The following is a 23293-nucleotide window of genomic DNA, read 5'->3' on the forward strand; positions in this document are numbered from 1 at the left end:
GTCCTACCACTAGTCTACCAGGGGCAAACCCAGTAAGTGCCAGAAGGATTGGAGGTGGGGGGGGAGAAGCACTGGTCCTGATGTGGATCAAGGGGTAAGGGTGAGATGGATCAGGGGTGGGGGCAATGCTCAGGGATAGGGTTTTTCTTAAAACACAAAGAGGGGGATAATCGAACGGCACCGGCCATCTCCATGGCTGGCTCCATAAGTGGGTGGAGCCAACCGTATTTTCGAAATAGATGGCCGACCATCTTTTGTTTCGATAATACGGTTAGGGCCGCCCAAATGTCAGAGATGAGAGATGGCCGGGTTTGAGATGGCCGGCATCGTTTTTTGCCCATAATGGAAACCGATGACGCCCATCTCAAAAACGAACAAATCCAAGGCATTTGGTCATGGAAGGGGCCAGGATTCGTAGTGCACTGGTCCCCCTGACATGCCAGGACACCAACCGGGCACCCTAGGGGGCACTTCTAAAAAGAAAAAAAAATTAAAATAGCTCCCAGATGCATAGCTCCCTTACCTTGGGTGCTGAGCCCCCCAAACTCCCCCAAACCCACTACCCACAACTATACACCACTACCATAGCACTAAGGGGTGAAGGGGGCACCTAGATGTGGGTACAGTGGGTTTATGGTGGATTTTGAAGGGCTCCCATTTTCCACCACAAGTGTAACAGGTGGGTGGGTGGGCCTGGGTCCGCCTGCCTGAAGTCCACTGCACCCACTAAAACTACTCCAGGGACCTGTATACTGCTGCGATGGACCTGAGTATGACATTTGATGCTGGCATAGAGGCTGGCAAAAAAAAGTTTTTAAAGTTGTTTTTTTGAGGGTGGATGGGGGTTAGTGACCACTGGGGGAGTCAGGGGAGGTGATCCCCAATTCCCTCCGGTGGTCACCTGGTCAGTTTGGGCACTTTTTTGGTTCTTGGACCTGAAAAAAAAGGGACCAAATAAAGTGGACCAAATTCTCAAGGCCAGCTTTCTTTTTTCCATTATCGGGCGAAGACGGCCTTCTCAATGGACGCCCACGCCCCGCCCCGCCCATGTCCTGCCTTCGCTACCATGCCAACATGCCCCCTTGAACCTTCGCCGGCCCCGCGACGGAACGCATTTGAAGCCGGCCAAAATTGGCTTTCAATTATACCAATTTGGCTGGATTCAGGAGATCGCCGGCCATCTCCCGATTTGTGTCGGAAGATGGCCTGCGATCTCTTTCGAAAATAAGCTGGATAGGGTCACAGTAACTGCATCCACAGATAGCACAGATGTTCTTTCATGCTACCTGATGATGCATTTAATGTGTGGTTAATATTTGTTCTTTATGGTAACTGCAGGGTAGATGCTGGCCATGCCTCTAACAGTTAAACTTTACAGCACTTTAATAAATATATCCTCAGTTGAGGTCTTATTGCATAGAAGCCAGAGATCTTGCGATGTGTTTCTCAGTCATAAGATTGCTAATCCCATGGAACACTGTTCAAATTATTGTACAGACTGTGAAGGTCAGCCTACCTAAATTGACTTAATTTAATAGAGAAAAGTCATTATTTTCATATTTCTTATCTCATTTATAATTAATATAGAGCACTCTGAGGGGAAAAAAGTGTTTAATAATGATTCTGTCACCAGATATTCTCAAAGCTGCCTTTGAGTCAGCCAGGTATGGTTGTAATTCATTAGAGACGGATATGGCTTCAATTCATTAGATCAAAAACTAATTCAAAAATCGTTGAACAAAAGCTAAAACTGAAAGCTATTTTAATCTTAAATAAAGAATACTGGTTGTTAGCAAAATCTTAAAGCAGCATTTCAGACTTAGATCAACAAATCAATTGAACAGCTACCTCAAATTAGCCATCATCCTGTTGAAGGGCCGTTGTACTAAGATTCAAACACTTTCATAAATCTAATACCATATGCAAAATGGGGAAATAGTGCATGTGATCACATCTGCGGATTTTATACAAGCTATTTGCCATTTTTTCCATGTGTAATTTGATATTTGAAAAGTAATTCACAAACCTGAAAAATCACTAATGAGCCGAAAAATCATGCAATTCAACTCATTTATTGTACAAAATTGCTGTGGCAAATTGCATGTGGAAACTAATGCAAAGAAGTCATCTTTCTGCCAAAATAGTTATTAAAATGGTATTTAAATGAGCTGGTGTCATGAGAAAATTGCAGTACTTGCTTGTTCCTGTGTACCAGCCAAAGGTTAGTACATCAGCCCTTAAGAATATTCTAATACATTTAACATGAAAATGAACAGTTTACAGACAAAAAATATTCAGCCAGTAGATTTACTTCATAATGGTGGTGTTTCTGGAAAATGAAGAGGAAATTCTGGAAAATGAAGAGGAAACTGAAAAAAAAATATTTGCAAGCTGCATCATTTTAGGCTCTAATGCCTATGATTGAGGATCTGTCTGTACATATAAATGTGCACAAATGTGGCCAGACATAGAAAGATAGACAAGAATAAGGAGTCAGAAGGAGCCACTGGGGTGGCAAGAAGTCCAGGCCCTGCCATCTAAAAATAGACTAAAGACTAAGAGCAGCCACCTTCATTCTTATTTTACATCCACACTCTCCTTTGCTGTTGGCAGAAACTTAGAAAGTCAGAACAATCCAGATTCTGATTACAGCAGCAGCAGCAGTTGGAGTAGTCTTTTAAGAGGTGTGGGACCATCTGCTCATTTTCCTCTACCAAACCCTGCTCCCTGCTGGCTTATGTATGAGAAGGAAGAACCTGGCAGAAGAATATGAGCTGACAACCCTGTTCCCCAGATTCTATATATGGTGCCCAGATTTGAGTGCCCAAATATGGGCATGCCTCTGAGATATGCATGCAAATTAATTGGCTAATGATCCATTAGTTAGCAATACTTGGATGCTAACAAGCAATAATTGACATTAATTAGCACCAATTAGGATTTGTGTGTGCATCTGGTTGCGTGCCATTCTATAACACTTGGCACCTAAATCCCATAACGTGGAACCCAAAAGAGTACATGGTGATGGGAGGGGCACGGATGGGTCAGGGCATTCCAAAAAGTTGCACACAGTGTTATAGAATGAGTCTTTGCACCCAACAGGTTTCAGCAGGCATAGGGTCTGGTGCCCGGAGTTGGGCATGGAAACCAGCATTGCGTGCCTGCATCAGGGTGACTGACTCTAACATTGAGGGACAGCATCTCCATTCTAATACGTGTGCAGAGGAGCAAGCCACATCACTGCACGTTCAGACTATATAACCTTTATGACCCCTGATGCATGCGCTGTGCGCCAAAACACGATCCATGTTGGCTCACTTTTAGAAGACTGTTATCCAAGTTGTGTTATTAAAGGATCTCTGTCCCGATTTCAAAGGCTCTTGATGCTTTTTGTCAATATTTGGATACTGTCTAAATTGGAACAACTTACCCAAGAACAGCAACTAAAGATTGGCGACTTGGAAAATCATTCCTGGAGGGATAATCTTCGGTTCATGGGCTTGCCTTGTTAGATTATTTGTAGTAAATAATTAGCAGATTTTATACACACAGCTTCAGCTTTAGAAATGTTAATTTCTTTTCTTCATCTCTCTCACATACACCCCAGAATAATTCACTGCTGAGTCACTTTAAAGTTGAAGTAACAAAACATCTGTTTACTCACAGTTTTAGTCAGATTGATATTCAGACAGGCTTATATAAACATAATACTATACATTTGGATTATCAGCTCTTTCCATGTGCTTAGATGGTAATGGATGCTCACACCATAGATCCTCAGGTTAGGAGAGATCATGAGCTCCATGTGCTGTGCCTAATCACCCCCACAGGAAGTTGCATGGGTGTGACCTCTCTAGGCAATTCACATCAGAGGTCACAGAGTAATCACAGAGAAAAAATTGCTGACAGGCAATGCATGTAAAATACAATACATTATTCCAACAAACCCCTTCTCATGCATAACTGTCATGCAATTATTAATTCATAGAAAGTCCAAGCTTTATTCGCAGATTCTCAAAACGTTCTCTGGGTAACGGTTTGGTCATGATGTCAGCTGTCATCTCACTGGTGTGACAATAGTCTAGACTGATGACCCCTTCTTTCGCCAGCTCTCGCACGTTGTGATATTTTGTTGCGATGTGCTTGGTGCGTGACTGAACCTTGTCATTCTGTGACAGTCTGATGCAGCTCTGATTATCTTCCGTTATCTGGATTGGTCTCTGTTCAGCTATTCCAAAATCCAGCAAAAGTTTTTCAATCCACATCAGTTCTCTGCATGCTTCTGATACAGCCACATATTCAGCTTCTGTAGAAGACAGACTCACAATACTTTGTTTATGACTGGCCCAAGAAATTTGTACATTTCCATACATAAACACATATCCACTTGTGGATTTATAATCAGAATGATCCCCTGCCCAATCTGAATCACAGTAACATATTAGTTTTGGATTACTATTGGCTGAAATCTTTAATTTACAATCAATGGTACCTTTTAAATACCTTACCATCCTTTTAACTGCAGTCCAATCTGATTTGGTAGGTGAGCTGACCCTTCTGCTCAAAATTCCTACTGCATTTGCTATATCAGCCCTGTATGTGGTAGTCAGATATAAAAGCTTACCTATGGCTGATCTATATTGGATGTTATCTGGTAAAGGTTCTCTTACTGTTTCATCCTTCAGAAAATCAGTGATCATGGGAGTGCTTACAACTTGGGCATCTTGCATACCTAAACTTTCAATAAGCTCATTTATTTTCTGCTTCTGGCTTAGAAGATAAGAACCATCATTTTGTTTCTCAATTTCTATACCAAGATAGTATGACACATTACCAAGTTCTTTTATCTCAACATTCAGGTTTAAATATTTTACAATGTCCTTGTACTCTTGCTCACTTTCGCTTGCAATGAGCAGATCATCAACAAAAGCTAAAATGTATGCATATTGTCCATTTCTGCACCTAGTGTACAAGCATTTATCTGCTTCACCTTGCTTAAATCCTAAATTTGTCAATATTTCATGCAATTTGTCATTCCAACATTTTGCACTTTGCTTTAATCCATAAAGACCTTTGTTTAATTTACACACTAGCTGTCTTTGTTTTGTATTTATGAAACCTGTTGGCTGTTCCATGTACAAGTCTTCAGTTATATCTCCATGAAGAAATGCTGTTTTCACATCAATGTGGTTGACTTGCATGCCTTTTGAGACTGCAATGCTCAGAAGTGCTCTAATTGTCGTGTGTTTCACTACAGGTGCAAACACTTCATCAAAATCTTCTCCATATTTTTGAAGATATCCCTTTGCGACTAATCTGGCTTTATACCTTTCCACTTTTCCTTGTGCATTCCTTTTTAACTTGAATACCCATTTGCATCCTATAGCTTTCTTGCCAGGAGGTAATTTTGTAAGAATCCAAGTTTTATTTTTATGCAATGCATCAATTTCTTCTTGTGCAGCTTTACGCCATTCAGCAGCTTCTTCTGCTGGCATTTTCTCAATCTCATCCCATGTTAAGGGCTCTTGAGCTTCTGCTGACTTTGTTAGGTAAGACAGTCTTGGGGGTGGAACACCTTTGTTTTCCCTGAATGAGCGTCTGACAACAGGTTGGTCCGACCTTTCCGCATCCTCTAAATCTGAGAGTCCTTCTCCAATTGATTCCCCTTCTCCAACTGTACTGTCTTCTTCAATGATCCTTTCTGTGTCTGCTTCCTCTGCCTGTTCCTCATTAGATACAGATGAGTTGCTTTCAGACATCTGCCTTGGTATGGCATTTATATACACTGGCATGTCTATTATGGTTCTAGTTTCATATTCTGGATGATAAGGCTCATCTGGGATAATCCAGCCTTTATCAACCCTTTTGTTTTCATCAAAATATGTAACATGTCTTATGCCAACAATGCCAGTTTTCAGATTCAAAATTCTATATCCTTTGTGTCCTGGAGCATAGCCAACTAAAATGCCCCTTTCTGTTGTGGAATCCAGCTTATGCCTTCTTTGCTTTGGTACATGAGCATATGCTGTACTTCCAAATGTTCTTATGTGTGACAGGTTTGGCTTCCTACCATGCCATGTCTCATGTGGTGTGCACTCAGCGCCTTTAGTTGGCATTCTGTTTTGTAGGTACACTGCTGTGAGAATGGCTTCCCCCCATAGTCTTTTAGGGAAATTGCTATCTGACAGCATACACCTGGTCATTTCCACAAGTGACCTAAATTTTCTCTCTGCAACAGAATTTTGCTCTGGTGTATAAGCTACTGTTGTGATATGCTGAATGCCTTCTTGTTCTAGAAATGTGCGCATGCTTTGTGAAGTGAACTCACCACCATTGTCGGTCTGAAGAACCTTTGGTTTTCTTTCAAATTTATTGCTCACCATGGCTACGTATTTCTTCAGCATGTCTGTGACTTGACTTTTTTCTTTCAGCAAATAGGCCACACAATATCTAGAGAAATCATCCAAGAATATTAGCACAAATCTGTTATATCCCAATGATGGGATATTAAACGGTCCACATAAGTCACTGTGTATTAAGTCCAGTACTTTATTACTCCTATTTCCTGGGTATGCAGGAAATGAGGGTCTCACACCTTTTTGAGTAACACAGTCTATGCATTTCTCCATTTTACCAGTATCTGCACTGATTTGAATGCCTGTGGCAAGTTGCCCACTGTGAAGATCCTGGATCACCTTAAAATCACGATGTCCCAGGCGGCGGTGCCAGATTTCCAGACTACATTTACCATCATTCTTCCTTACTTGCGCCATATGTGAGGCTTCACCTGAAATGCTCAGTTTATAAATATCATTATGCATAAAAGCTTCAGCATACACTTCATCATTTTTAGAGATTGTGCACTTACTGTTTTCAAAATGAATCGCAAATCCCTTCTTATCTAATGTAGATACACTAAGCATATTGCAAACTGCTTGGGGAATATACAAGACATCACTTACAGGAATTTCTTTAACTTCATTAGACACTTTGCATTTTAAGAATCCAATGCCTTTTGCTTGGATCTGAGTAGTCCCTGCGTTTGCAGTTTGAAGAATACCTTCTTCTGGACACATTTCCTGAAAGAAATCCTTACAATTGGTTAAATGGCATGTGCTCCCCGAATCCAAAATCCAAGTACTTTCATTTGAATTATTATTTACCATAGTCAAAGATTTTTCTACCATTAGAAAGCCCTTATGTTTATCATTGTCTTTCATACATTTTCTGCTTGGAAAATTCTTTTGTTCCATTGGCTTAGGTGAGCTAGAGGGAGTGTTTTGTGTTTCCTTACACCATTTAGATACATGTCCCTCCTTTCCACATGAATAGCAAATCAGCTTGCCCTTGGGTGGAGTTTTCCCATAGCTCCGCCTTCCTCTGTTCTTTGCCAAGAAATTTGTTTCATTTCTCTCTGACTTGCTTTGAGAACACATCTCCTCAGAATCATTAATTATGCATTCCTGCCTCAGTTTTGATGCTGCCTGTTCAAAAGATTGCCCTTCAATGGCTTCATTTACAGACCTAAAAACATCAAACTTCTTTGATAATGAGGTAAAAAAGAAATGCTCTTTTCAATGCATCACACATGGGAATTCCAGAAAGTTCTAACTTTTGAAATGAAGACATAAGATGCATAATGTGATCATTACATTTACTTTTATCCCTTAATTTGGTCTCATTCAACTCTGCTAACCAAATTGGTTGCTGTTTTGCATATGTAGTTGCATACATAGTTCTCAGTTTATATAAAATTTCGTTTGCTGTATCTTTTGCTTCCACCAATATGGCTTGTTTCTCTGAGAGAGCTTCCAAAAACATGCACTTCACATAATAGTTTGCATTGTCCCATTCAGCCATATTTTCGCTGTTCTGTTTTGGTCTAAACATATACTTAATTTCTTTGCTTGAAGGAGACATCTGAATCTTAGCTCCCATTGCTGATAATTAAATTCAGTTAATTTAGGCACCTTGAGAGAGTAGAAAAATGGTGAATTTCCTCCCTCAGCCATTTCTTAGCCTTCTGTCTGCTGTTTAGTGTGTGGGGGGAGAGAGAGACAGACTGAATCTTTCTTTTAAAACTTAAGAGAAAAAATGTGGCTTTTTCACTGCCTGGTAATATTTCTCTTCCTTTTCAATTCCTGGGCTGGGCCCATAACCCTTTTGTTGGATTATTTGTAGTAAATAATTAGCAGATTTTATACACACAGCTTCAGCTTTAGAAATGTTAATTTCTTTTCTTCATCTCTCTCACATACACCCCAGAATAATTCACTGCTGAGTCACTTTAAAGTTGAAGTAACAAAACATCTGTTTACTCACAGTTTTAGTCAGATTGATATTCAGACAGGCTTATATAAACATAATACTATACATTTGGATTATCAGCTCTTTCCATGTGCTTAGATGGTAATGGATGCTCACACCATAGATCCTCAGGTTAGGAGAGATCATGAGCTCCATGTGCTGTGCCTAATCACCCCCACAGGAAGTTGCATGGGTGTGACCTCTCTAGGCAATTCACATCAGAGGTCACAGAGTAATCACAGAGAAAAAATTGCTGACAGGCAATGCATGTAAAATACAATACATTATTCCAACATGCCTGAGTCTATGCCCGACTATCAGCTACTACAAGCATTAGAAACGTGGCTTCTGGCTAATTTTCTGGATGCAGGGGAAGGTGGTGGAATTTGTCTGGATCAGGCCCACCACATTGGCACAAGGCGCACTAGCAAACTGTGGCCCTGCATCGTGATTGCTAAATTTCACCAGTACACTCAGAAGTCAACAGTCCTTCGTCTTTATAAAGCCCACAAGCATGAGATAAAATATGATGGAGAATTGGTGAAATTGTTTCAAGACTGTTCAGCAGCTTTAACTATGGGATGGTGTGCGTTTTCATCTGTCTGCTCCACATTGGAGGAAAAACAACAACATTTTATGCTGCAATATACCAGTCACATTGAAAATATATAATAATGGCCAATGGACTTCCTATTCCACACCAGAGGCCATTCTGGAATGGCTTAACCAACCTGGCTCTACATGAACAGTTTGGTAGACCAAATATCTGTTTTCAGCCAGGTAGCCCCTGGGCATTGTTTGGGACTTGAATTGCTATGCAGAAGCTCTCTTACTCTTAGCATTGTGCATATTCACCTTGGATATTTTACAGGTTTGATGTGAATAAGGGGTGTGGGGAGGGAGTGGGGGAGGGGGAGAGAGGGACATTGGGTAGCAGCAAGGGAAGTATGTTTCCCTCAGTTTCAGTGCTATAGTGTAGAGCATACACGTTGCAATTGGCTCACCTCTCCAGACTTTGCATTGTTTTATGCTTTTTGGTATTTGTGTCTCATATTCTAGGAATTTTTTTTATTGTGACCTGTTCTTTCACCCTGGGTTGAGGCTGAGCAACCTGGGGTCTCCAGTTTTGGGTCAGTTCGCAGGTCTCAACTTTTGACTGGATTTTATGCCTAATTCCCTCGTGCCTCGCATTCTATCTTGGAATGTTTCTGGGATTACTTCCCCTATTAAATGTTCCAAGATTCTCACCATCCTTAAACATCACAAGTCCCCAATTGTATGTTTGCAGGAAACTAAACTTTCTGATGAAAGACACAGTAAATTGCAACAACAGTGGGTGGGAGAGTGTTATTTTTCATTTTCTTCTGGATATAAAGAGGGCGTGGCCAATTAGTTGAAGGCTAGTGGTGAAAGATGTAGAGAGACTTTATCTTTTAATCCATTTAAATTACCTAGGCCATGAATATTATATCTGTGCAGTATATGGACCTAATTCCTACGATGCAGCTTTCTTTCATGCCATTGTGGATTTAAGACTATGGTATGACAATGCCCCTTGGATATTATTGGGAGACTTTAATCAAGTTTTTGACCCGCAGCTGGATCGATCTTCATCCCGCTCTTGTAAGGCACATGGGAAGGGCAAGGGTCTGCCGTATCTTTGCAAAACTCTTTTGATCTCATAGGTCTTTGGTGTCTCTTGAACACTACCCAGTATGATTATACCCATCTTGCTTGAGTCCAAATATGGTTAAGTAAGACACATGCAAAGACGTTTTTGAGTACAATACAAACAGGCACTGATATTAGCAAGTTTAAGCTAAAATACAACCAAGCAGAGGTTTTATCACAAACTTACAACATAAAAAGTTCTTTCTTTCTACAGAGAAGGCATAAGGACAAACACTTTGTTAAAAGGAAGAAAATAATGCAATTTTTTTATTAGTCCTACCATTTGCTGCTAACTCTGGGCAGGTCAGAATGCTGTTGTGATACCTTACTAGATACATGTGATACATGTTACTAGAGTGGAGGAGTGGCCTAGTGGTTAGTTCAGCAGCCTGAGAACCTGTGGAACTGGGTTTAATGCCCACTGCAGCTCCTTGTGACTCTGGGCAAGTAACTTAACCCTCCATCATCCCAGGTACAATAATAAATACCTTTATATAATATGTAAACCGCTTTGATTGTAACCACAAAGGTGATATATCAAGTCCCACCCCCTTTCCCAGTACTGTGAAAACCTGCTCTAAGTGGTAAAGAAATAAAACCTGTGCTTAGCCCTCTCTTTCCCTGTTCCACAGCTCCTCCCAAAGACTCTATTCCTTGTATAGCTCCTTTCTGCCTTGTCTAGCATTCACAGTAGAATTCTCCCAACCAGGCAGTAACCCCTTTCAGCTCACTTCATCCCTTCCTAACCCCCTCTATTCCTCTCTCTACAGCTCCACCTTCAGCCTCTGACCCCATCACCCAGCCTCTCTTCCTCTTACAACTGCTTTTCAGCTACCTCCACACACAGCATTATTCTCTCCCCCAGCAAGTAATGCCTTTCAAACCCGCTCAGCCCTTCCTATTTCCTGTATACCTCTTCTAGTACTTCTCTGTAATTTTTTTTTACCTTAATAGCTAAACATACTACTGTGGCAACACATGTAAAATTGCCATGACAATAAATGTATGTGACCCAGTCTCATTTTCTTTTCTCAGTGTCTATCTGCTGTTCTCTCCCTCCCCATTGGCAGCTGTAGGCAAGAAAAGCCTCTCTATCTATGGTTACAGCAGCTTCGCACTCCTCCTAAAGCCCATCAGTCAGACTCAGCCAGCCAATAGGCGGCACAACAGCTCTCTCTCTCTCTCTCTCTCTCTCTCTCTCTCTCTCTCTCTCTTTCTCTCTTTCTCTCTCTCTTCCTCCTTTATCCCATTGGTCAGACATTCCAGCCAATAGGCTACAGGGGGAGATGGGAAAAGTAACTAGGATACAGAAACCCTTCCTGCTTTCCTATCTGCAGCATGGAGATTTCTGCTCCAAATTTAATAAAGTATATCATAAAAATATTAGGGGTGCCCAGGCACCCACAGCATCTTCAGAGCTGGGACCTGTTAATGGATCTCCTACTTTATTACCCCATAACCATACTGGCTGGCACTGGTAAATCTTTATCCATTTTTAATGCTACTGAAGGTTACTATGGGCAAAAAAAAAAAAAAATCAAAGCTTATAAGATCATCTGTAGCTGTCTTTTTAGTAAGAAAACTGTCTGCAAAAAAATACAGATAAGGCTGTCATCTTACCAAGGGCCCTTTTAAAGCTATTGATTTTCTGTCCTTCAGCTTGATTGAGATGCACGATCAAATCCTTCTTCTGTGCCTGTCCTTATAGGCTGAGGTGCCCTGAGCAACTGCAGTTACAAGACAAAAGTGAAAAAAAAAGAAATGCTTTCAAGACAGCTCAGCACACAAACTGGCCTGTCATATTGTTTAGAAAATTCTTCCTTGTGTAAGTTTATGGTCTATGAAAAACTGCTATAAGATTTTCTGCCTTCGTAGTAGGTTGATTGAAAACCAATATGTGAAAACCACAGATCAATGAATCTCTAGAAAGTCTATGTCAAGTTTGTAGGTGATTCAGTTAAAGACTACTGAATAGAAAAGAATTTGGATTAAGCTCATACCTTTTCAGTAGCAGTTCAAGGTACAATAGGTAATTCTCTGTTCCTTGAAGGCTCACAATCTAACTTTATACCTGGGACAATGGAGGGTTAAGCAACTTGTTGAAGATCATAAGGAGTATTAGTGGGATCTAAACAAGGCTTACCTGGTTCTCAGCTTGTGGCTCAAATCACTAGACTACTCCTTTATATTTTAAAAAAAACTGTTCTGCCAACCTGTTGATAAGGACAATCAGTTCAAATCAGCCCTCCTACAGCAGAATAAAAACAGAAGTTGAAAAGACAGGGCTGTCAATATATGGAAGAATATTAGCTGACAATATTCAATGGGGAAGACAACAAACATGTGTAAGGAAAGTTAACAAAAGTGAAAAGAGATAAAGACTGTGATTGTTCCCTAAAAGGTAACAGAAATCATAGGAGTAAAGAAGTCAGTATTCAAAAAATATGAAAATACACATACACACAGCTGAAGGAGGAATGACAAACTTAGGACAGAGGGAGACAATGAGGTTAGTTATTTATTGAGGGGCCCTTTTACTAAGCTGTGTTAAGCACTAATGCATGCTTAATGTAGCAAAAATAGCAAAAGTGTTCCATGTTAGATTTAGCATGTGAGTGCAGTAAGAGCAGTAATTATTTGTTTGTAATTTTTTATGAGGAGGCATGTTGGGACAGAGAGTAGACATTCACTAACCCTTTCCTCCAGAAAGTATATTTCGAGTGATTTATGCCTTTCTTTGCAGGATTTGTGTCACAGGCCCTGGATCATTTTAGTGACCTTTCTCTGAACTTTAATCTCTCGATATTTATTTATTTATTTATATCCCACATTTTCCAACTGATATTGTTTTAATGTGACTTACAAACCAAATAGAGCAGTTACGTTTGAAGGAATGATCTGTGTCGGAGATAGAAAAGAGAGGTGGAGTACAGATTATAGACGAAAATCAAGGAATTATCTGATTAACAGGTCTGTTTTGGAGTTCCCCTGAGTCTTCATAAAAGAACTTTTTGAGGAAGAATGTTTTGAGTTGTTTTCGGAAATTCAAGTATTTGTTCATAATTTTTAAGGCTTTCAGGAGTGCATTCAAATTCTGTGTGTATAGATATGTGAAGCTCGATAAGTAAACAGAAATGTACTGCAGTCCCTTGCAGTTGGGGAAGTGGAGAGTAAGGTAGTTTCTTGATTCTGTGTTTATGCTACGCATTGGTAGGGTTATTAGGTCTGCCATGTATCTTGGAGCTAGACCGAATATGATTTTGTAGACAAGTATGCATAGCTTGAAGGTTATTCTTGCCTTGATGGGAAGCCAATGTAAGGCCTGGAGTAGTGGTATGGCTCTGTTGTAGCGAGAGTTTCCATGAATTAGCCATGCAGTGATGTTTTTTGCCATTTGTAATTTTCTTAAGACCTGATCTTTGCACCCGGCCTAGATTCCATTGCAATATGAATATGAAGAGACATCACCTGCTATCTTTAAAAGAAAGTATCAATTAAAAAAAAGGGGAAAACAACGTTCCACAGAGAAACAATTATAAGTAATATAGGAGTGATCAACATCTGGCAACAAAATTAGTAAATGCACCAAACTAATACTTATTTCATATTTATAAACACCATTAATTTCCAGTCTCAAGAATTTTATAAAGATTTTTTAAAGATTTTTTTCAAGACAAAGAGGTATCAGATGTTAACAATAAGGATCTCCTACAGCGCACAGCTATTCCAGATCCAAGCTCTCAAACTGGCATCAATCATTTGCCTCTAATGTCTCTCTTTTTTTCTTTCATATAAAGCCCTATCTCAAAAATATGTATCCCTAGTAAAGCAATCTTGAAACCTTAAACATATATCTGAATAGCAAAACTGTGACCACTTAACATATTATTATTATTTGTTACATTTGTATCCCACATTTTCCCACCTATTTGCAGATCAATGTGGCTTACATAGGACCATACTGGCGTTCGCCAGTTCCGGAATAACAAATACAGGTTTTATTGTAGTAGAATAGGTTCATGTAAGGTAGGTAAATTAGGGAACTTTGGGAGGAAGAGGGGAGTTAGGGTGTGTCCAATAACCTTCAACTATACGTATTTAAAAATGCCCATTGAAAAAGCACATTTTCAATTTTTCTTGAAGATCCCATAACAACTCAATTGCCATTATTCTAAAGGAACTGAATTCCATAATTTAGACCCTACATAGCTAAATGTTTCTACATCACTTATCTTCACCTTAACTGCTGAGATATTTTCAGCAGTTCTGAATCATATGTGATTAGACCCTGCAGTGTTATAACATTTTAAAATCTCTGAAGTGAAATAATTGATTGTCGAAAGATGTCGAAAGTTTGCCTATTTGCGGATGATACTAAGATCTGTAACAGAGTGGACACCCGGGAGGGAGTGGAAAACATGAAAAAGGATCTGAGGAAGCTAGAAGAATGGTCTAAGGTTTGGCAATTAAAATTCAATGCGAAGAAATGCAAAGTGATGCACTTAGGGAATAGAAATCCACGGGAGACGTATGTGTTAGGCGGGGAGAGTCTGATAGGTACAGGTGGAGAGAGGGATCTTGGGGTGATAGTATCTGAGGATTTGAAGGCGACGAAACAGTGTGACAAGGCGGTGGCCGTAGCTAGAAGGTTGTTAGGCTGTATAGAGAGAGGTGTGACCAGCAGAAGAAAGGGGGTGTTGATGCCCTGTATAAGTCATTGGTGAGGCCCCACCTGGAGTATTGTGTTCAGTTTTGGAGGCCGTATCTTGTTAAGGATGTAATCAGAATTGAAGCGGTGCAAAGAAAAGCTACGAGAATGGTATGGGATTTGCGTTACAAGACGTATGAGGAGAGACTTGCTGAACTAAACATGTATACTCTGGAGGAAAGGAGAAACAGGGGTGATATGATACAGACGTTCAAATATTTGAAAGGTATTAATCAGCAAACGAACCTTTTCCGGAGATGGGAAGATGGTAGAACGAGAGGACATGAAATGAGATTGAAGGGGGGCAGACTCAAGAAAAATGTCAGGAAGTATTTTTTCACGGAGAGAGTAGTGGATGCTTGGAATGCCCTCCCGCGGGAGGTGGTGGAAATGAAAACGGTAATGGAATTCAAACATGCGTGGGATAAGCATAAAGGAATCCTGTGCTGAAGGAATGGATCCTCAGGAGCTTAGTCAAGATCGGGAGGCGGGGCTGGTGGTTGGGAGGCTGGGATAGTGCTGGGCAGACTTATACGGTCTGTGCCAGAGCCAGTGGTGGGAAGCGGGACTGGTGGTTGGGAGGTGGGGATAGTGCTGGACAGACTTGTACGGTCTGTGCCAGAGCCGGTGGTTGGGAGGCAGGGCTGGCGGTTGGGAAGTGAAGATAGTGCTGGGCAGACTTATACGGTCTGTGCCAAAGCCGGTAGTTGGGAGGAGGTGCTGGTGGTTAGGAGGCGGGGATAGTGCTGGGCAGACTTATACGGTCTGTGCCCTGAAGAGCAGAGGTACAAATCAAAGTAGGGTATACACAAAAAGCAGCAAATGAGTTATCTTGTTGGGCAGACTGGATGGACCATGCAGGTCTTTTTCTGCCGTCATCTACTTTGTTACTATATAATTTTCAGTGTCCACTAGCATTGGGCACTTGGAGACACATGTGAAGGAACTCATGTTCTCCATGTAAAGGACCACGATCTGTCCTTCACACAGGAAAAAAGATCTCTGAATGCATCTGAATGTATCTGACTGTACAGATTGTAGCGCTGTAGAAACTTGATCAAAACACCCAATACTCCCCGAGTTTTAATTACTTTTAATTACTCTCTGAGAAGCAAACACTAAATACTGTAAATCATACAATATATCATATAATCTTAAGACTCTTTATATTAATCTAATACCCCAAGTACTGAAGCAACTGAATAATACTCTAAGATGTGCAGACAGCAGTCCAGCAGCGAGAGAGTTGCTATCCAGTCTTTTGCATTGAGTGTCACATGCATGATTATCTCTCAGTTGGTGAGAGGTTATATGTGTGTGCTCGATGTAAAGAGCTAGCTCTCAGAGAATGAGGCCATTATTTTGAGGCTAGAGTAGCAGACTTGGAGGAGCTGTGGGAGATAGAGAGGTATATAGAGGAAACCTACAGGGACATTGTAGAGAAGTCCCACCTCCAGTCTGGTAGCCTCTGTGCTGCCTTGGAGGAGGGAGGTCTCCTAAAAGAAGGGCATCACCCTGGTGAAGTAGGAAGTAATCCTGTAGCCAGGACCTGCCCTCTTGCGCTCAGGATGTGTCTCCAGGAGCTTCTGCCCAGGAGGGAAGGGTTAGGACAGTTGTTGTAGTTGGTGATTCAATCATTAGGCATGTAGATAGCTCAGTGGCTGGTGGATGTGAGGATCACCTGGTGACTTGCCTCCCTGGTACGAAGGTAGAGCATCTCATGCATCAAGTAGATAATTTTAGATAGTGTTGAGGAGGAACCGGCTCTACCAATGACATAAGAAAATGTGAGAGGGAGGTTCTGCAAGCAAAATTTAGGCTCTTAGGTAGAAAGCTGAAATACAGATCCTCCAGGGTAACAAGAGGCAGACAAAGCTCCAAAGTATCAATGCATGGTTGACATGATAGTGAAGGTATGAGGGATTTAGATGTGTTAGGAACGGGGCAAAATTCTGGGAGAGGGGGAGCCTGTTCCAAAAGGATGGACTTCACCTAAACTAGGATGGAACCAGGTTGCTGGCACTAATATTTAAAAAGAAGATACAGCAGGTCCTAAACTAAAATGGGGGGGGGGGGGAGCCGACAGTCACCCAGGAGCACATGGTCACTGTGGAGTAGGGTGTGTGCTTGGGGGAGGAGGAGGGGGTATGTGTGCTAAGGAAGGGGTGTGTGTGACAGGAGGGGGGAGGAGAGGGGAGGAGGAGGGATGGGGTAGAAGTGGGGAATATAAAAGAAATAGTGAGAACAAATAAATACTGCACTTTACTGAAAATGTCTCCATATGAGTCTTTGTTTGGCGCAGACCCTCAGCTGCTATGGTCCCTGGTCAGTTCTGGGGGCATGGTGGGCATCATCATCTTGATCCGGCTGCTGCTGCTTCCAATGCTGCTGTGTGTCCTCTGGCAGGGGCTGTCTTCTTTAATGTGCCAAGCTGTGCAGCATGCAGCAAGCCATGAAGATCTTGGTGACCTTTTCTGGTCTGTAGAGGAGCTCCCCTCTAGAATGGTTGAAAACCTGATTCTATTTTTGAGCTAGCCAAAGGTCCATTCGATGATGGTGCCAGTGTTCTTATGGATCTTATTGAATTCCTCCTTCTCATTTTGGGGGGTTGCCAATGGGAGTCATGAGCCAGGTTCACTGGAGGTAGCCTCTGTCACCTGTGGGGGAACAGGAATCACAGATATGGGTGTGCATTAGCTGGTATGGAAACCTCATGGATTTCAGGGCAGGGCTATGGGTTCTGTGGGCATTTTGAGGGAGGGAGTGTGGTGAAAGTTAGGAAGGGGGAGTGGGTATGGGGGTTGGGAACCCTTATACTGCTTACCTAGGAACAAAAGAAAAAAGTACAATAGGGCCTTCAAGACTGAAACAATTTTATTCATAAAGACCCAACACGGGCCGTGTTTTGGTGCAACAATGCCTGCCTCAGGGGTCCTATAATCCTGTTGCTCTCGAGAAAAATAGCAGAAAGAACAAAACTTCCCTTAGCAATTTGAACAGACATTTTAAAACTGCTCATAAGAACTAAGTCTTCAAAGATGGCAAGTTGAACAAAAACGCTGAAAGTGCTACAACTAAAACTTCCACAATGAACACTGTCAGTTGTAGAAAACCCACCAACACATTAACAATCTCCCCCTGGGCATCACACATAACCTGCATGTTCATGGAGTGAAATGATTTTCTGTTCCTACAGGTATCTTCATGTGCCGGAGAGTGGAGGGTTTGATTGTGACCTGTGTGCAGTTGAAGATGCCTATGACTAAGAGGAAACAGTTTATGGCATAGAACTGAGCCATGTTGTTCTGGAGGGGCTGGGTAGTAGTGAGGAAGGTGAGATGTGGCATTGAGGAACTGGGCAAGACAGTTGGAGATGGTGGGCTGGGTGAGGCCTGCAATGGCTGCTAGCACTGACTAAACAGTGCCGGTAGCAAGAAAGGCAAGGGAGGCTGTGACAAGATGGACTGGCATTGAATTATTCTTGTGTATCCTAGCCTTGAGGAAGGGTTTTAGATGGTCACTGAGGTGCTATTTATCAGCCCTATCAAAGTGGTGCCTAGAAAGGCATCCCTGGTCAGTGAGATCCAGGAAGCGGGTGCTAGGCCTAAATCTCCAATAGGGGTATTCCCCTCCAAGGCCTCCCCTCCAAACTCTCATCCACATCCAGCAAAGCATCAGCCACATTTGCATTCAGCACATCCATGACTGATGTGCAGATATTGTTACCACCCCTCTCGGCTGGACTGTAGTGATGTGCTCCCAGATACCTGATGGTTGTAGTTGTGGCGAACATCCAGGGAACACACACTCACAGCCGAGGGAGTGGAACAAATAAACTAACCTCGTCCTTTACTCTCAAAGAATAAAGGAGGAAAAGAAGCTAAATTTAGGATTTGTTCCTGAACTGGAAGAACCGCACCTTCAGATTTACAAATTATCTTTTTCATTATTGAATACAAATGCAAGCAAATGTTCATTCAAATAAACTCAAATTCACAATTAGTGTGAGGCTTAATAGAAATGCAATAACATATTCAACATTCAAATGTAGAACTACAGTACATGTATACCCTTAACTTTGTCTGTTTCACCTAAAAAGGCAGAAAAGAACCTTTTCAGATAAGGATTTAAATTGTCTTTTATCAAAATCAGATATTTGTGGTTATTCTCTTTCCTGATGTAAAAATTGGTCTCTTTCTGTGCGCTATTGGTGTTTTTGCAGGGATCTCATGGATTTTTAATATCTGATGGTCTGTTTCTTTGTTTTCCCTTAAAATGTTGTGAAAAAAATAATATATTCCGTTCAACACCCTTGGCAATGTCACTTAGCTATAGTTGAATTTATTTAGATGATGTCTTTCTTGCGTTGGAGCTCATCTGGAAATCCTTCAGTGGATGATCTACAGAATTCTTCTTCCTAAAACCTCACTTATAAAGAAAATAAATGGAGACAAGACCCTTGAACTCCCTCTGTTCTTGTTCAGGCTCTGGTGACTATTAACCAATTCTCAATACTGTGGCCAAACTTTCTAATTGAAATAAAATAAGTTAAAGGTTTTCTCACTACAAAACCTATTTCTCACTGTTAATTCCCTATTCTAGGGTTGCAGAAGACTTTTACACTGTATTCAGGTTTCTAACACAGTAACCTATTCCATATTCAAATAGTAATACAACATTCCATCTCACAGACTTCACATAAAACCACAATTTTTCCCTTTTTATCAGATCTATCTTGAGAATACAGCACACTCGTACACAGGCAGTGCTGGATTTTCTTTATTCTGAAGTCAGATTCCAAACCTTGCCTGCACTGAACTCAGAACTCTCACAAACAACACCCCCTCCCCACAGACACAGCTTAATGGCTTCTTTTTTTTTCAAAAATCCAATTCACCTCTCAGTCCTTCCCCTGTGTCACACTTTAAATCCTTACACACTTTTAGGCTTTCTCATGTAGTACAATTCCCAACACAAAGCACAACCTCCCTCACTCTTACCAGGGTAGGCAGCCATGTGTCCTTTTAGTACCTTTGCATACAGACTCTCATTCCACCTTCCAGGACCTTAAATTCCCTTAGAACTTAACCATTCCATGCACTGCATGCAGAAACATACCTCTGTTTCACTCCAAACCAAACTAAATTTGGTTTAAACTTTCTCACAACTTTCTATTAGTACAGCTCTCTCTCACCCAAAACATAATTTTCCCCACATGAATTCAGCAATACAGCCATGAAAAAGGCAGTCTGTCTATTTAAGAACTCACTTCAAAGCTCAAATCATCTCCTTCTCAGTACCAAGGCTCACCTTCACTCACTTTCAATATCAAAGTACCCCTTTTCAATGTCACATTCCACTTTAAACTCAGAAAATATACTTTTATTTCTTACATTTCACACACTCCGCCTTTCTCTCCATGCTCACAGCCCTGGTCTTCAGTTCACCAGTCCAGGGTTGCCAGGTGGAAAAATTTTTCGCACCCAATCAAGCCCAAATCCAGCCCAAAACCCGCCCAAAGTCAAACCCCGCCCCTGACACCCCCACCGCCGCGTCATCGGCCCCGCCTCCCCTGTCATCGGTCCCGCCCAAAACGTCACGAACCCCGCCCAAAACGTCACTAACCCCGCCCCCCACGGCCGAAAAAACGCTTTTAAAACCGCCCAAAAGAACCAAAAAAAGCCCAAAAAACCGCAACCCGCCACGGGCAAATATTTCCCGCGGCGGGTCGCGGAAAACCGCCCAATTGGGCAGTAAAACCGCCCACCTGGCAACACTGCACCAGTCCCCCTGGCAACTCACCCCCACTAGAGGAACACCTGACATCACTCAACCAATCAGCTTGTCAGCTAAAGACTGGTTTTTTTTCCTCTGATCTGTTTAGAATCTCCCTCCCCCATAGAAGTAAATGCAAAACTTCCTATACAGAGAATTTCAAAGTCAATTTTAACCTGACTTGTACCCAAAACAGAAAGGAACATTTTAAAGTACAATCCCCACTTAATCATGGTTTATTCCTTGAAAAATAAAACCATATTTAAGAAACATCTCACACTTTCTTCACCTAACTCTATTAATAATTCACAAACTAACTTTAAACCTTTTCCAGCCAGCAGCATCCATCAAAACCCTGGAACAGCCCCCCCCCCCCCCCCCCCCCCAGAGCCCCAGAAAAAAAAAACATTTAATATATGTTACCATATATTACAATATCCCACCACCACAGCTGTAACCCACTAACCCCAGTAACACTACTTTGCACAACTCCACCTACTACACCGAGTGAGACCCAGCACCAGTAAACAGTCCTCACACACACAGAAGCAGCACACAGCACAGAGACAAACTGGGACCCGACGAATGGCGCAACAATGCTAGACAGAAGACAAGTAGGTAGGGGGTAGAATGGAAGCTGTGGGGGTTTGGGAACAGTGAGGGTTTGGTGGGGAAAGGGACCAGATAAAGAGCAAGGGATGGGTGTGGCTGGGGGGGGGGGCTAATAGGTGTGGGCAAGAACCTGAGGAGGTGAGACCCAGAGAAGGCAAGGCAGGAAATGCGAGAGTCAAAAGGTTCAGATTGGGCAAACAAACAAAGGTGACAAAGCACTCAAGAACTCTCCACCATTTCTCACAAACCACCACTTCCACCTCTCCACTCTCCATCTCAGCAAATTCACAAATGGGTTTAAAAACAGGCTTGGCCTTGACCTAGATGCTTTTAAAACAGGTCTAAATCATGTTTTTTCTAGCCCTGGAAAGTCATTTGCTATCTTTTACTGCAAAAAAACATGCATCAAATAAGACCACCTATCTCATGCCCACGACACGCCCCCTTCCGAAGATGTTTTATTTTCAGTGAATATCAGACAGAATTTTAAAAAAATATTTGATTATATGGATTAATCATTTTCATGTGAGAAACATGTCTATTTGCCACTTATGCCATTTTTGGGTGTTTTTTTTCCTTAGGATTATAGCTGATTCTGTACTCAATTGGTTTAAGGGATATCTGGAAAATCAAAACTATTGTGTTTTAAAGAATGGGAAATGTTCCAATATTTGGAAATCGTTATGTGGAATTCCTCAAGGGTCTCTGCTTTCTCCTTTGTTATTCAGTCTCTGTATGTCTGATTTGAGAACAATTTCTCTGACTTTGGGTTCTTATCTTACATCTTATGCTGATGACATTTTTGTTTTATTGCCAGCTCAGTTTGGTCTTTAGCTGATATTGATCTATGTATCACTGAGGTTAAAACCTGAGCTCACAGTCAGTTACTCAAACTGAATGCAGTTAAAACTAACATAATATGGTTTAGCAACACTTTAGCTGAAATCCCTTTATCTGTCTCTTTGTCTAAAGGGATGTCATTACCAGTTGCTCAACAATCTTGAGTTCTTGATGTTACTTTGTCCTCAGATAAATAGTTTAATGAGAAAGGTATTTTTTAAAACTTAAACAAGACATACCCTTCATTTACTTCCAATTTAAGCAAGGATTATGTTTAAGATTCTTTGCTTTGTCTACAAAGCTTTTTATAGTTTGACTCCTGATTATTTGACTAATCTATTAAACATTCTTCTTCTAATTATATATGTCGATCAAATAATCATTTCTTGCTTTTTTTCCCTTCAGCTATGACTTAAACATAAAGTAAATATTGGAAGGCCTCTTTTTCATATTTTCAGCTTCTGTCTTGAATGATTTGCCTTTAGAATTAAGGATTGATTCTTCTTACTATTCTTTTAGGAGAAAACTGAAAACGTATCTCTTTGAAAGATTTTTGACAGTATAAATGTATGACTGTATTTTAATATACATTGGTTTTGTGATTTATCAATTTGCTGTATTTTTTAGTCTACCCTATTTTTTAGGGGGAGCTTTGGTATCTTGTAAACCACTCAGAACTAGTAGGATCAAGTGATCTAGAAATCCCTGTATTAGATTAGATTAGATTCGATTAGAACTGAACACAATATTCAAGGTGAGGAAAGGGACCAGGGAGACTTACCTTTTAGCAGACTGAGAACCCTAAGAAGAAAGCAAAACCAACAAGCAAAAAGAAAGCTATACAGCTCCTATTTCCATGTGTGTAAAAGCCCATTTTCATGTGTAGCACATCAGTTTTTAAACCAGTAGGTCTGTGCTGCCCTAACCTTTGTACAATGGCTGCCAATAAGAAAACTGTGACCAGAAAGATCAACTTGTCACCTGCCAAGGTACATGTAAAGATGTGGGAGACTCTGAAACACCAGAAGACCCTGTTTGAGCCTGCATGCACATACATCAATGTATAAACCAAGTAGAAAATCTAGGGGAAGGTCTTCTACAAAATGTACAACGTCTTTCACAACAATGGAGATGCTGAATATCTCAAGAAAAACTGGAGGGACTAGAGTCAAAACATGAAGGGTAAGGTCTGTAGCAGATCCCAATACAGCCAGGTGGAGTAACTGACAGAGAGAGAGGGAGGGAGGGGGAATGATTCTAGAGACACCAAATTAGAACACCTTGTGAGAATCCAGTTGGACACTTCATACCCTACAGATACAACTAGTAAGTAGTGATTACACATCTCTGCTCTAATACCCTCTAATTTTTACTCCACTG

This window comes from Microcaecilia unicolor, chromosome 5, assembly GCF_901765095.1.
Source record: "Microcaecilia unicolor chromosome 5, aMicUni1.1, whole genome shotgun sequence".
NCBI classification, from domain to species: domain Eukaryota; kingdom Metazoa; phylum Chordata; class Amphibia; order Gymnophiona; family Siphonopidae; genus Microcaecilia; species Microcaecilia unicolor.